This window comes from Neovison vison, chromosome 5 (genome assembly GCF_020171115.1).
Source record: "Neovison vison isolate M4711 chromosome 5, ASM_NN_V1, whole genome shotgun sequence".
NCBI classification, from domain to species: Eukaryota; Metazoa; Chordata; class Mammalia; order Carnivora; family Mustelidae; genus Neogale; species Neogale vison.
The window spans coordinates 64,866,975-64,883,677 of NC_058095.1; the positions used below are offsets into that span (position 1 = coordinate 64,866,975).

At 39.1% G+C, this 16,703-nt stretch overlaps 1 protein-coding gene and 1 pseudogene across 1 annotated transcript in view; one reads left to right on the plus strand and one right to left on the minus strand.

The window, feature by feature from the left end:
- LOC122907367 (cytospin-B-like) overlaps window positions 1–16,703 on the minus strand; it is a 699,233-nt gene that overhangs the window by 245,181 nt on the left and 437,349 nt on the right.
- LOC122906805 overlaps window positions 1–16,703 on the plus strand; it is a 65,678-nt pseudogene that overhangs the window by 45,002 nt on the left and 3,973 nt on the right.

Here is a 16,703-nt window from a genome sequence, read left to right on the forward strand (position 1 = left end):
GTCAGAAATTTTTCTTGTTTTTTTAAATTTCTTTTTTTTTTTCCAAAGACTTTATATATTTATTTGACAGAGGAGAGAGAGAGCACAAGCCAGGGGGAGCAGCAGAGGGAGAGGGAGAAGTAGGCTCCCTGCTAAGCAGAGAGCCCGATGCAGGGCCCGATTCCAGGACCCTGGGACCATGCATGACCTGAGCTATAGACAGCGGCTTAAACATCTGAGCCACCCAGGCACCCCAGTTTTTAAAAATTTCTAATACCTTCATATCTATAGCCCAAACTCCCACTAACGAAAGATCTTTAGGTTCCTCAGTAATTTAGAGTCGCAGAGAAGTCCTGAGATTCAGAAGTTTGAGACTCATTGTTTTAACCTTCTAAGGTTGTTGAAAGTTAAACAGATGTGTTTATGAATGTGAAATCATTTTGTAAAATATTTTAAGTGTAGGTTTATAAATAGTTTTTTTTATTTTTATTTTTAACAGCTCTTGCTGTTACATTTGCTGTGCAAGTCCTTCAGGTTGAGACTTGGAGAAGAGACCTGGAAAGAAAACATGCAGAAGTAATTGCTGTTGCAGAGCTCATTAGTTTAGATGGGAGTCAGGGGGGAGATTCACATAGAACTCTGTTCCACAAACCGGACAGTGAAAACATAACATGCTGGAGGCTTGTTTTGTCCTAAATACTTAGTGATACGTATTTATATTTGTAATATACGTATATGGATTTGTCTGTGTGTTTGCTTGGTCATACCGCAAATAGGTCTGCTGCTCCTGATTCTGGTCCATTACTCATCCAAGTTGCTCTTTGAATTTTGAAGTTTTCCCCTTCTTTCCTTGCAGGTATAGAACAAGATGCAGTGAATACTTTTACCAAATATATATCTCCAGATGCTGCTAAACCAATACCAATTATAGAAGCAATGAGAAATGACATCATAGGTAAGCAGTGCTTGAAGTTATGGCAAAAATAAATAAATAATGCATGGTTTTGGTTATTAGCTAAGAGATTTTTTTATGAACATGGAATTCAACATATCCTTTCCTAGTCTGTTTTCAGAGCACTTTATATATCTACTGTATCTCACTTTAGATTTTCCTCTCTCATATTTTGGACCCAAATTTTTAGACTTTGATTCAAGTAACAACAGCAGCAAGGAAGTAACAGTAGCACACATTTATTGAGTACTCAGTGTGTCCCAGACAGCATTGTAGGCACTGTTCATGGATAAACTCGAATCTTCTAAAGAACGTTGTAATGTAAATATAGTTGTTATTTTATAAACGAGGAATCAGAAGCACAAAGAGAGTAAATAATTTGCCCAGAGTAACACAACTCAGACACGGTAGAGTCAGGATTTGAAAATAGACGCCTACACATTAAGTAGTATGCTATTTGGCAGTGTTTTTCAAACTGTAAATTCAGACAAGTCTCCTCTTAGACCTAGCTTTCTGCCAAACAAAGGACTAGAATAGAAAAATTGAAAGTGCTCAGTAATAAGGCCAAACAAACATTCCAGGCCATTGTTTTCATATACGTATATGTGTACTGTGTCACGTAAATCTATGTCTCTGTAGGTCCTCGTAAGAAAAAAATTGGGGGCGCCTGGGTGACTCAGTGGGTTAAAGCCTCTGCCTTCAGCTCAGGTCATGATCCCACACTCCTGGGGTTGAGCCCCCGCATTGCGCTCTCTGCTCAGCAGGGACCTGCTTCTTCCTCTTTCTCTCTGCCTGCTTCTCCGACTTCTTGCCTACTTGTGATCTCTGTCTGTCAAGTAAATAAATAAAACCTTCAAAAAAATTGTCAGTTTTTGCTGCGTCGTATCAGAAGGACCTTAGGTGCACCTGTAATCACAGATGACAGTGGTTTGTTTGTTTATTAAATAAATCTTGTATTCCCATCAAGCCCTAGTACTGAGTTTTAATTTTTATTACAGGGACTTTGTATTTTTGATTTATGAAATGAATCATGCTGTTAACAGATTGTTCCCAGCATGGGGCTCCTGAAGTCTTCACCAGAGATACTTTGCACTCAGTCATCGTTGGAGACAGTAAAACCCTTTCCTGTCTGAGCTGTAGTTCTTAAATTGGCCCACCATACTTCCCAGTGAACAACTGTTGGCTATTTTGGGGTCCGTCAGATGCCGGGCCCATTGTTTTCCTTTTCTTTCTTCCACACAGATGCTTCTAGCATATAGGTCTTGTGGATAGTGGTTGTTTGTCCCCGTTTACTTGTATTTTGGGTTTTCACCCAGTTTTGTTGCAAATGTTGTCATTGGATTTTGGCTTTTCTATGTAATTCCTCTCTTTTTATGTGGGAATTTGTGGCTACCGTCTTCCAGACTTCTCTAGACCAACATTTCTTGTGTAATAATACAACTAGGGTGTCCTAACTGATGAGAATTTGACTCTTGGGGGAATTGGTTGGCTAGTGATTCCTTTGGGGACTCGTTTGTACCAGCGAATAACCAAACTATCTGGGTTAGGGGAGAAAAGGGAGAATTTTTGAGCCAAATACATTACATTTAAAAATGAAATATCAGGGGTGCCTGGGTGGCTCAGCGGGTTAAGCCGCTGCCTTCGGCTCAGGTCATGAACTCGGAGTCCTGGGATCGAGCCCCACATCGGGCTCTCTGCTCAGCAGGGAGCCTGCTTCCTCCTCTCTCTCTGCCTGCCTCTCTGCCTGCTTGTGATCTCTCTCAAATAAATAAATAAAACCTTAAAAAAAATGAAATATCAGGGACGCCTGGGTGGCTCATTCGGTTAAGCGTCCACCTTCAGCTCAGGTCATGATCCCAAAGTCCTGGGATCAAGTCCCACATCCAGCGCCCTGCTCAGCAGAGAGCTTGCTTCTCCCTCTGCCTCTGCTGCTCCCCATGCTTGTGCTCTCTTTCTCTCTCTCTGTCTTTTTCTCTCTCTGGCAAATAAATAAGTAAAATCTAAAAAAAAAAAAAAAAAACCCAAAACCCCAAAAATATCACTTCAGTTCTTTTTTTCCTTTTCTTAAACTGTATCAAATTAATGATACAATACCATGAGGGGGAAAATAATCTTTGGAAGTATAAGTTGATAATATTTAGTGATTAAGGGATCTGAGAAAGTTAAAATGTTAATTACCTGTATGTTTTCAGACCATTTTTCCTCTTTGAGCCCCATTCTTCTTAATCTTACCCCATGTTCTCCTCTTTTGGTTGGAATATTCTAATACAGCTGTACTTCAAATACGTTACAGTTGGAAGAAGTCTGCACTTGTGCTGTTACTGTGTACCCCACCTGCCTAGTTTTGCTGTAAATGTTATTCATGGGTTTCTGGTGTTGCTAATTACTTCCTTTTTATATGGGGATTCAGAATAACTCAGAAACTATGCTTCCACTCTCTCCTTCATCTTCTGCAAATCCTTGAAGTAGAATTTAAAAAATATTTTGACGGTACAGCTGATGGAATTTGCTGATAGTTTGAAAATGAGCAGGGTAAGAAGGAAAAAGGAATCAAGCATGACTTCATTTCTTTGAAAAACTTGAATAACTGGGAGAGTGAAGTTGCCATTTATAAAATGAAGAAGATTGTAGGGGTAATAGCTTAAGGGAAAAATCAGGAGTTTGGGTTTGTAGGGGCCCAAATGGTGAAAGTCACGTATGCAGTTGGATATCTGTGCAAGGAGTTGATGAGAGAGGCAGGCCTGGGTTGGCGATGTGTTTGGAAGTCATCAGGATATAGATGGGCTTAGAGCCATGGATAACATTATCCTCAGAGTGAGTATGGTGAGCAGACAAGAGGGCCAAGGACTGTGTCTTGGGGCAGGCCTAACATTCACAAGTCTGGTGGGTGAGGGAGAACCAGCAAAGGAGACACAGAAGGAGCAGCCCATAAAGTCAGCTTTGTATCTGCTATGTCTCAGAAGAGTAGGGTATAGTAGGGTATAATAGTTCTTAATGGAAGCCAAGTGAAAAAGTGTTTCTGGGAGTCAGGGAGTGATCAGAGGTGTGTTAAATCCTGCCGAGATTTTAAGTAAGATGAACACTAGGAATGGAATGGGTTTGCCAGCCTTGTGGACAGCTGGTCCGTCAGTTACCTTAATTTCAGTGGACCACTGGAGACAGAAACTTCATCAGAGGAGGCGGAGTGAGGACAGCAGGTATGAGCAACTCCTGAGAGGCATTTTGCTATAAAGATGAGCTAGAAGAGGATGTTAAGTCAAGGGACAGTGGTTTTTGTTTTGTTTTTTTGTAGTGATGTAGTGATGTGTTATAAGCATATGAGATATAGCATACAAACAAGTATGTATGTATAGGGTACAGACTGTAGCTGGTGAGTATGAGGCAGCAACAAAGGAAAAATTGATGCAGGAGACAGAGGACAACTGCTGTAAGAAAGAAGTCTTGAGGAGGCAAAAGAGGATGGGGCCCGGTGCTCAAATGCGGAGTGCACGGTAGAGGTCCAGGTAGATGTGGGAGTGATGGAAATAATTTTCTCATTGCTTCTATTTTCTTATTGAAGCAGGAAGCAAAGTCATCAGCAGAGAGAGTAAAAGAGCTGTTAAGGTGTTCCAAGAGAGAGGAGAAACTGGGTTGTGTGTTGTCTGGCAGAGTATGAGAGTAAATGGACCCGGAAACTGTAGTACGATCCTTGGGTTTCATTCAGGTCTCACTAAGGTCATGAACTTTAGGTGAAACCAGCCATCGTGGGTGAATGTTTTTTTTCCAGCCATATTTAATAGCTGGCTAACCAGCTTACTGATGTGCTGCGGTTTACTTAGGTAATTCCTGATTTTAGTGCATTTTGTGTTTCTACCAAACAACATTCGGATAAACTTTTTTACAGATAAACCTTTTTTTACAAATCCGTAACTCTTTTAAGTTGCTGTCTTAGAGTTGCTGATTGAAAGGGCATGTTTATTTTTAAAGCTTATGCTATAAACTCCCACAGTGCTCTCCAGAAAAGGATATACCAGTATATTCTCACTAACACTAGTTAGTGTCTGTTTTCTCATGTCCTTGCCCAAGCAAGGCAGTGCAGTGTTAAAAAATTAAACTTGTGCATTGTTATAACAATTTTGTGCCAGTTTACTAGACAAACGGGTAGGGTGCCTCCTTATTCTAACTTGTGGTTATATTTATTTGACTGCTAGTGAGCATGTATATTTTTTCATATTGACCATTTTATGTTTATTCTTTTTTTTTAAGTTTATTTAATTTTTTTTAGTAATCTCTACACCCAGCCAGCGTGGAGCTTAAACTCACAACCCTGAGTGAGCATCCCCTCCAGACTGAGCCAGCCACGCACCCATTTTGCAAACTACTTCTTCATGTCCTTTCCTCATTTTTCTTTGGGGACATTTTTTACTAGTTTGTAGGAGCTCTTGATATATGAATGATAATAATCTGTCATATACAGGGTAAACTGTCATTGGTGCTGCACTCACACCCCCCCAGTTTGCCTTTTTTAAAAAAAAAAGATTTTATTTATTTTGACAGAGATCACAAGTAGGCGGAGAGGCAGGCAGAGAGAGAGGGGGAAGCAGGCTTCCCGCTGAACAGAGAGCCCGACGCAGGGCTCGATTCCAGGACCCTGAGATCATGACCCGAGCCGAAGGAAGAGGCGTAACCCCCCCGAGCCACCCAGGCGCCCCCCAGTTTGCCTTTTTAATTTTGTTTTATGGGTGTGTTAATGCATAGAAATTAATTTTATGCTAGTGAATCTTTTGATTTCTGCCTTTATATCTATGGTTAGAAAGACTTTTCCTACCTCAAGATTGTATGTCCATCTGTATTTTCTTAGCTCTATTTAAAACTTTCTGATTTGTATGCCTCTCCAGTTATTTCCTACTCTGATCCACAAAGGCGTATGGTTTGGATTTAGTAGAAATGTATTTACCATTTCTTTTACAGCAAAGATTTGTGGAGAAGATGGACAAGTGGATCCCAACTGTTCATTTTGGCACAGTCCATAGTCTTTAGTGCAATGGAGCAAGAGTAAGTTAATTTCATACTTTCACATTTTGGGTTTGGGGATTTGGGTTCACTCAACTACAAAGAATCAATTTTTGAGGACTGAAGTATTTTGAATGTTTACAGGATCTTATAGGCATATCTAAGTCTACCTTGGTTCGTGGTGTCTTTTAAATATAAATTATGTGAACTCTTAAAACACATGTTTGTTTTTAATGTTAGTATTTCTTAAGTTAAAAGAATTTTTTAAAATTCTGAAGTCATTTGGGGGTGATTATTAGAATAGTGTGACTATTAGAATTTATTTAAGCTATGCACGTGTTCAGTTAGATACCCTAATTTGTTAGCGCACGCTTTAAGCTTAATGGTTGCTCTATGACTAAATCCACATAGATTTGTTGATACTGCCTCCATGGTTTTTTTTTTTAGATGAATTATTTTGCATGCCCATACAGAAAAAAATGTACATATTGATTCATTTAGTATTTATGAAAAGGGTGCTCTTTGCAAGGCATAGTTAGATATAGTACCTGCTTTGAAGGAAGTTACATCCTATTAAGAGAAGTAGGGTATGTTCTTTGGTTACATGTAATATGAGGTAGCTTGTGTCACATACCAGAGGAAAGCTCCAAAGTTTCTAAGAGGTGGGAGAGATTACTTCCAGGTCTAGGAACCAGGAACGACACCATGGGAGGAGAGGTAGTGTTGACCTAGGCTTTTAAGATATATTAGGCACAGAATGGAAAGAGTATATTTTTCCCAGTTAAGCTCTTTCCTTGATCATTCCCTCAAAATTTCCCTTTTTGTCCACGTGCAGGCACTTTAGTGAGTTTCTGCGAAGTCACCATTTCTGTAAATACCAGATTGAAGTGCTGACCAGTGGGACTGTTTACCTGGCTGACATTCTCTTCTGTGAATCAGCCCTCTTTTATTTCTCTGAGGTAAAGTCTGCATTTCCTTTCACACTCTGTTAGAGCATTCCAGCCTCTAAACTAGAAATGCTGGGACCCCCCCCTATAGAAAATAACATGGAAAAGCCAAATCATTTCCAAAAACATCACTGGAATGAAATAATTTTCTTAGGTTAAGATGTACACCTAATGGCAAGAGTACTTGAATGGCATATCAGTCAGAGTAAAGAGAACATGAAAACTCAGTGTAAAATAACTCTTAATTTTGAAAACTTAATTAAACTTCTTACAAGATAATGCCTACTTTTAATTATCTGGAGCCATTTTAAAACCATTTTAGGATTCTTAGAAAAAAATATTTCTGCTAGGGGAATGGGTGGTTTGTGTGTGGCAAGGATGATGATGGTGGTGGAGTTAGGGGAGATTTCACAGAAGAAAGATTTGAATTGAAACCTGAATAATGAATGGAATTTTGCTAGCCGGAGAAGGCAGGAAAGAACATTCTAGACAGAGGCATTGGCACAAGCAAAGTCAGAGAAATCTAGGGTGTGGCACTTCCAGGAAACTTGAGTTTGGGTAAGTAAAACTTGGGTAGGCAATCTAAGAGGAAGATGAAACTAAAGGGAATGTATTGTAAAGGGTATTAGATATCTGTGTACAGGTGTATCATATTTCTGGTGCAGATCTGTGCAGCCAAGTTATTACTCATTGAATAAGAGTTTTTCATTGGTCTTCATTGAAAATGAGAGGATGGCAAAATCTTACAGTGAACAGAACTGAGAACATCTGGTCAGTCGAGTGCTAAGCCTGTGGTCAGCCATGTCACCCTTTTTTTTTTTAAAGATTTTATTTATTTATTTGGCAGAGACACAGCAAGAAAGGGAACACAAGCAGGGGGAGTGGGAAAGGGAGAAGCAGGCTTCCCACCGAGCAGGGAGCCCGATGCGGGGCTCGATCCTAGGTCCCTGGGATCAGGGCCTGAGCCCAAGGCAGACACTTAACAACTGAACCACCCAGGCGCCTCCAGCTGTGTCAGTCTTTTAATTTTCATTAATTCTGTAAAGAAAAGTAATGTGCTATTTGTATCCACAAGCAACCGCTGAGAGGATAACTTGACAGTAGAGGAAAACCACGGGATGTCAGGGTTGCAAGAGAGCTGAGCGCGCATCTAGGTCAGCGGTTCCTGAGCACTGCTCTGCAGGTCCGTGCTAGGCTGTCTGCATAAGAACCAGCTGGAAGCTTGTTAAAAAAAGATTTCCATCCCTCCTCTCTAAGAGATTCTGATTCAGCACGTTTGAGGCATGACCCAGGAATCTTTATTTTTAGAAGATACCCCAGATGATGTTGATGGGTAGCCAGATTCGGGATCTAGTCTAGTTTTCCCATTTTGCAGACAAGAAAATGAAGACTCTTTTTTTCTCAAAGTCACAGGGCAAGTTAGTGGCAGAACTTGAGCTGGATTGCAGTTCTTCATGTTTTCCCAGTGTTTGTTTTAGTATAATACATTTGTGAGAAATATTACATAAGAAACATTGCTAATGGGACGCCTGGGTGGCTCAGTTGGTTAAGCAGCTGCCTTCGGCTCAGGTCATGATCCCAGGGTTCTGGAATCGAGTCCCACATCGGGCTCCTTGCTTGGCAGGGAGCCTGCTTCTCCCTCTGCCTCTGCCTGCCTCTCTGTCTGCCTGTGCTCACTCGCTCTCTCTCCCTCTGTCTCTGACAAATAAATAAATAAAATCTTTAAAAAAAAAAAACATCGCTAATATGGATTTGGAAATAGCAAGTGTTTTCTTTTAGAAATTTGGTCTGGTGTGCCCCAAAATTCAAATCATGGAGGAATATTTGCCAACTTGTTTTTACAAGTTGGGAGACTGTTTACGAAAAGGCTAATAACAAAATAATTTTTTTAATTTTATTTTAATGCTAAAATAGAAGAGTGACACTAGTACCAAGGTCCTGGCTGGAGTTCAGTAGCCACCCAGAGCAGAGACCCTGTTTGCTTACTGGATCCCATTTTCACATTGGGAGCCATTTTTAAATGAAGATCGCTGTATGGCATCCCACTGGTACTGTCACTTTGTCAAGTTCATTGTGCCAAATTTGACTTCACCAATCCCAGTTCTTGAGGTTTTTAAAAGATTTATTATTATTATTATTATTATTTAATTTGAGAGGTAGAGTACGAGCAAGCATATGAGGTGGGGAAGGGAAGATGGTGAGAGAAAGAATTGAGAATCTCAAGCAGATTCCCTGCTGAGTCTGGAGCCCAACAGTGGGCTCCATCCCATGACCCTGAGATCATGACCTGAACTGAAATCAAGAGTTGGACACTCAGCTGACTGAACCACCCCAGTCCCCATGCCCGTTTGGTTTTGCATCTTATGTATGTATCATCACAATCATACCTGATCAGTCTTTCTGTGTTTGTATCATAGATAAGATTTAGAAGTCCCTAGAATGCTTGGAAGAGAACCTGCATATATTTTTTGCTTTTAATCCTTTTTTTGGTGTCTACCTTATAATCCACTTACCAAAACAGTAGTTTTGCATTATATCTTGTGAAGTTAGAAATCTTTGAGGTATCATTGATTACTCCTTTTCCCTTCTACACCCACTCCTCATCAAGTCCTGTCATTCTATCCAAATACCTGAAATCCATCTAATTGACCCTCGGCGCTATCATAGTTTGAATTCCTGCATGTTTGACTTGTGCCTTGTAGCTACAGTGGTGTTTTCTCATTGTTGCAGAGATCTTTTCTGCTCCCTTTCCAGAGGGAAGAACTGTGTCTTACCCTCTTTTAAGTCCATTTCTGTCTCCTGGGTGTTGAACAGAGAATAGGGGCCCATTAAATATGTGTGATTGGTTTCTTTTTCTTTTTGTAGTCTGACCCTCAACGATCTTAAAACAAGAACTGAGGAAGATGGAAGGACAGAGAAAGGTAGCAAGTTGACCCAGATACCTTTGGGGCTGTGGGAATAAAGGTTGCAGCACGGCTTCTAGAAGCCAGCTCTCAAGTCCTAGGTCCACAGGCTGAATCAAGTAGCCTCATAGAAGAGTAGGTGCCAAAAGTTGCTTATCCTGGCTAGGCAATTTGGTTTGACTTTGGCTGTCTTTATACCACAGGTATTTCTCCCTCCAGGACACACATCCTCTTGGATTTGATGATGTTGTGCGATTAGAAATTGAATCCAATATCTGCAGGGAAGGTGGGGCACTCCCTAACTGTTTCACAACTCCATTACGTCAGGCCTGGACAACCATGGAGAAGGTAACCAAGAACTTCAAAAATATTAAACCGCAGGAAGTTTATACTGGTGAAACCCAGAAAACATAACATGGGAAAAAACCAAGTGTAACAAAACTGGAAAATTGAAGCAGTGGAGCATGGTGGTTAAGAGCAGAGGCCTTGAGTATGACTTTGTATGTATTACTTTAGCCTTGTTAGGCTGAGTGACCTCAGGCTGTTACTGAAATTCTTTAATTCCGGTTTCTGTTATCCTTTAAAATGGAGATAATTTGGATACTTACCTAAAAGTTATTTTAAGGAGGAAAATGAGGTAAGACATGCAAAGTTTTTCTTACTATTACGTCCAACACATAAAAGCATTAAAATATGTTAGTGGCTATTATTACTGCCTTTATTATTAAATTTTCAAAAATAATTAGATAGCAGTATTAGGCAAATTTGCTTAAAATGACCCAAATATTTTATCAGTATCTATCAATGAGGTTTGAACACTAGTTTCGTATATTGTAACTCGTGGGGTTTTACTAATAGCTTAATAATAAGGTATTAGAATTTGTGAATGATTTCTTTTTCTAATGAACTAGAGCAGATTTTACCAGGAATTGCACAGAGCCCAGGATAAGCCCATGAAGTTATGTTGCTTATATATGTCATGTGTATTTGGTGGAAAAGGATTAAGTAAGCACTGTTGAATAATACATGTAAAAACTGAATTTCAGAAATGTGGAAGAGTTACATATAAAAATCAAATCATTAAAAAGCTCATGGTAAACTGAATAGAGTATCAGCTATTGCCCAGAGATGAAAATTTTTTCATGATTAAAATTAAAATCTTTCTGATCGTAAAGGAAAAGTTCCAAATCTGTATCATATAAAGAATGTAAATTTTCTTAATAAAGTAAAATTAAAATACAGAGAAAAACAATGTGAAAATATTTCTTATAAAATGTGCATATGTAAAGAACTTTCACTAATTTTAAGAATTCTGTCAAGTAGATAAATGAGAAAAAGACGTGGATGATTTTTTATCAGTACTTTGAGAATTTTTGTGTTAGGTATCGGCATTTCAGCGATAGAAGAAACGTGGCTTCTGCCCTCCTGGACCTCTGTCTATAATGAAGGCACACATTAAACACAGACAACTTACAGTCATGTGCTAACTGCTCTGAAGGAAAAGTTGGTAGTAGGAAATGCCAGTAATAAATGTGGGAACTTATTCAGCATCATTAATAATTTTTATTTTTTTATTGTGTTATGTTAGTCACCATAAAATACATCATTAGTTTTTGATGCAGTGTTCCAAGATTCATTGTTTATGCACCACACCCAGTGTTCCATGTGATATGTGCCCTCCATAATACCCACCACCAGGCTTACCCATCCCACCACCCACAATTTTTAAATGTAAATAAAAATATCCATATTATCATTATGCACTTATTAACAGTGATTTGGAAAAACATATCTGGTGTTGGAAAGCCTGTGTCAAAACAGAGACCTTGATATATTGCCAGTGATATAAATTGACAGCATCCTTCTGAAGAGTAAATTGGCTATATATATCAAAGCTAAAATAGGGTGTCTGAATGGCTCAGTTGGTTAAGCAGCTGCTTTCAGCTCAGGTCATGATCCCAGTGTCCTGGGATCGAGTCCCACATCGGGCTCCCTGCTCATCTCTGCTTCTCCCCGACCCCTCTCCTCTCATGCGCTCTCTCTCATTCTCTCTCTCTCAAATAAATAAATAAAATCTTAAAAAAAAAAAAGCTAAAACACTCACACTGTTTAACTCAATAATCAAATGCCTGATAATTTATCTTAAGGAAATCAATTCAGAAGTAAATAATAATAATAATAATATATACATAAAGACTTTATAACCAGAAAAATCTCATTTCAGATTAGATCCACTCCCTGCATGTTTTCTGGTCACTAAGAAGTCTAAATATCAAGTCTATGTAATAGTTTTATGGCAAGCTTTTGGGTGGGGGGACATCTATAAATTGTACTCGTAATTTTAGTCACAACATAAACTGTACACGAAGGGGTAATACTTGGAGCGTAGCAAGGAAAAGCAAAGCCCTGTGTGCTAGCTGGAGGGATTGTGCGTAAAACTTTGTTTTCAAACAAAGTGGTTTCTCTTTTTTTAAAGATTTTATTTTATTTATTTGTCAGAGAGAGAGAGAGAGTGAGCACAGACAGGCAGAGAGGCAGGCGGAGTCAAAGGGAGAAGCAGGCTCCCCGTGGAGCAAGGAGCCCGATGTGGGACTCGATCCCAGGACCCTGGGATCATGGCCTGAGCCAAAAGCAGCTGCTTAACCAACTGAGCCACCCAGGCATCCCTCAAACAAAGTTTTAATTGTATTTGAATCCACTTTTAAAATGATGCTTGTCCTCTCTTCCAGGTCTTTTTGCCTGGCTTTTTGTCCAGCAATCTTTATTATAAGTATTTGAATGATCTCATCCATTCGGTCTGAGGAGATGAATTTCTGGGAGGAAATGTTTCCCTGACTGCCCACGGCTCTGTGGGCCCTCCTGAGGACTCTCACCCCAGTGGTCCGGACAGCTCAGCTTCTCAGGTACTCCTCAGTTAGCCTCTGGCGATCGGAAGAGAGGCGTATGGATCCTTTCCTTCAAATACCAGTAACAGATACGGTTTGGAAGTTTTTGTCGTAGAAGAAACAAAGTAGAAAATAAAATTAGCCTTACTTACTATATGTCTCAATAAACATGTCATAGTGATTAACGGTGTATTATATTGGAAGATACTGTGTTGTTTCATTCAGGCCGTTACTCTGTCTGACACTCCAGCTGTGGCTTTCAGTAATCAGACAACATGTCATGCATTTATAGCCTTTGAAGAGCTCTTTGTGGAATTATTTGGGAAATTTTAGTGACTACATTTGAAATGCTTTTTCTTTTAAGATTTACTTATTCATTTGAGGAGACAGTGCATGTGAGCATGAGCAGAAGGGAGAGAAGGGAGAGGGAGAGGAGGAGAGAGAACCCCAAGGAGACTCCACACTGTACGGAGGAGACTTGATCTTCCTGAGATCCGACCTGAGCTGAAACCAAGAGTCAGACGTAACCGATTGTGCCACCCAGGAACCCCTAGAATAATTCTTCACAATTCTTAATATTGTATTTCACTGAAGAGTTTCTGGTTTCGTTTTGAACTGTAGTGCTGTTGTACATTTCCTTAATCTTTTTTCGTTTTTTGGAGTGCTTTCCTGTATCAAACCTTATCTGATTCGTTCCTAAATTGGATGAAATGGGTTGTCGCCAAGAGAAGAGATCTAGAAAAATACTACGAAGTTAACTAATTGGATTAAAATCACACAGTAAGTGTAGAGCCAGAACATATTCCCTGTCTAGTGTTCTTCAGCATAACGTAGCATAACTATTTTCACATCACACTGTTGACACATACATAACACTTCAGATTTTTTGACACTGGGCCTTGGATAAATTTTCTTAGTTTCTGTGACAGTACTGCTTATCACCATCAACAAGGCTCTCCTTAGTACGTTTTCTTCCTATTTAGCTTATGTAGCTGGTGACCTGCCGAATGTGGTTGCCATTTTGTTTTTTGAGATAGGCTAGAATGTTTAGTTGTTACTTCAGCACTTAAAAGTTCTAGCTGCTGACCTTAAAATGTATTCTTACATTTTAGGTTGAAGTATAGTATATATACAGAAAACTCAGTATATCATAACTATATGTAGCTTGAAGAATTTTCATAAAGACTTGATCAGTGTATCTAGCATCCAGACAGGAAACATGACATTATCAGTACGTCATAAACCCTCTTGTGCCCTCTTCTAGTCACCCGTCCTCCCTGCTAGAATAGCTACTATCCTGATTTTTGATGGCATACGTTCGTTTTACCTATTTAGTTACGTAATTGAAATCAGTTTATATATACTCTTTTTTTAGTACAGCTTTATTGAGATATAATTCATATACCATACAGTTCACCCATTTATGTTGTATCATTTAGTGATTTTAGTATATTCATAGAGTTGCTCAACTGTCACCAAAGCCAGTTTAAAGTTTTTCATCTGAGAAACCCTTTAACTAATACCGTCCATATCCTCCAATTCTTCCAGCCCTAGGCTACTGCTAATCTATTTTCTGTCTCTATAGATTTGCCTATTCTGGACATTTCATATAATTGGAACCATATGATGTATGGTCTTTTGCGACAGCCTTCTCTCATTTAGTGTGCTGTTTTCAAGGTTCAGCCATGTTTAGCATGTATCAGCACTTTATTCCTTTTTTTCTTTGTTTTGTTGTTTGTTGTGGTAGTTTAAAAAAAGTCATTTACTAGAGAGAGAGAGACAGTGTGAGCTAAGGGGAGGGGCAGAGGGAGAAACAGACTCCCCGTTGAACAGGGAGCCTGTCACTGGGTCTGGTCCCAGGACCCTGACATCATGACCTGAGCCAAAATCAAGAGTCCAGCGCTCAACTGATTGAACCACCCAGGCACCCCAGAACTCTATTCCTTTTATGGCCAAATAATACTCTGTTGTACGCACATTCCACATTTTATTTATATATCAATTGATGGACATTTGGATTGTTTCTGTCTTTTGATTATTACAAGTAATGCTGCTGTACAAGTTTTTGTGTGGATATAGGTTTTCATTTCTCATATATATATATATAGAAGTAGAATTCTTAGCTGAAATGACAAGTGTTTAACTCTGTCCTAATTACCTTTGCTTGGGTAACAATTTTGAAATCAGGAAGGAAGTGAGTCTTCCCACTTAGTTCTTCTTTTTCAAGATTGTTTTGACTATTTGAGGTCCCTTGAGTTTTCACATGCATTTAAGGATCAGTTTGTCAACTTCTATGAAGACTCCAGCCAGAATTCTGATGGGGAAGTGCATCAGTTTCATCGATCAGTTTGGGACGAGTTGCCGTATAATGATATTAAATATTCTGACCCGTGAACGTAGGATACCTTTCATTTATTTCAAATCTTCTTTAATTTCTTCCAGTAACATTTTGTAGTTTTCAAGTATCAGTTTTGCATTTCTTGTTTCTTTTAAATATTTTATTCTTTTTTTGTTGTTGTTTAAGATTTTATTTATTTATTTGACAGAGAGAGATCACAAGTAGGCAGAGAGGCAGGCAGAGAGAGAGGAAGAAGCAGGCTCCCCGCTGAGCAGAGAGCCCGATGTGGAGCTCGATCCCAGGACCCTGGAATGATGACCTGAGCCGAAGGCAGAGGCTTGACCCACTGAGCCACCCAGGCGCCCCTAAATATTTTATTCTTTTTGATACTATTATAAAGGGAATTTTTTCTTATATTCATATTTTCATTGTAAGCATATAGAAATATAGTTTTTTAAAAATTGAGATAAAATTCACCTAACAAAGTTAACTATTATGAAGTGTCTAATTCGGTGACATTTAGTATATATTCAGTGTTGTGCAACCATTACCGCTATCTGGTTCCAGCCGTTTTCATCACCCCAAATGGAAACCTCGCAAATGGAACATTAAGCAGTCACTCCCCATACCCACCTGTATTTTCTTCTAAGAGTTTTAGGCCTTTGATCCATTTTGAGTTAGTTTGCATGTTGTGTGAGTTAGGGCCAACTTTATTTATTTATTTATTTATTTATTTATTTTTGCATGTGGATATCTAGTTGTCCAGAACCATCTGTTGATAGAACTATTCTTTTATCATTGAGCGATCTTAGCATCTTTGTCAAAAATCATTTGACCTTAAATTTATTTCTGGAACTCTCAGTTCTGCTACATTGATCTACATGTATCTTATGCCAGTACTACATTGTTTTGATTACCACAGCTTTACAAGTTTTGAAATCAGGACTGTGTGTCCTCCAACTTTGTTTTATTCAATTGTCAAATTATTGTGGCTGTTCTGGGTCCCTCAATTTCATATGAATTTTAAAATTGGGTTTTCATTGAATCTGTAGGTTCCTTTGGGCTCTGTTACCATTTTAACAGTATTAAGTCTTTTTCTAGTTCATGAACGTGGGATGTCATCCACTTATTTAAGCGGTCTTTAATTTCTTTCATCATAGTTTTGTAGGGTCTCAGTGTACATGTTTTGTATTTCCATGGGTCTTTTTTTTCTGAATATTTTATTCTTTTTGATGCCATTATAATTAGAATTATTTTCTTCATTTCATTTTCTTATTCTTCATTGGTAATGCATAGGAATAAACTTTCCGTGCTGATCTTGTACCTTGTAACTTTACTAAATTTATTTGTTAGCTCTAATAGTTTTCTTTTGGATACCTTTATTTGAGAGAAAGAGAGTGAGCGAGAGGGAGAGAACAAGCCGGGGGTTGGGAAGGGGGAGAAGCAGAGGGAGAAGCATACTTCCCCACTGAGCCGGGAGCCCAATGCAGGACCCGAACTGACCTGAAGGGGGCGCTTAGCCAACTGAGCCATCCAGGCGCCCTGGTGCCTCTTTGTAATTATTTACCCTTCTTGGTACTTAAAGAGAACTCCCTTCCCCCACACTGTAGGGTGTGTTCTATAATAACTGTCTGTTCAGTTTTTATTTTAATTTAACCTATACCTTAGTCATGTATATTAAGCACATTCCCATCTTTTGTTATTTTA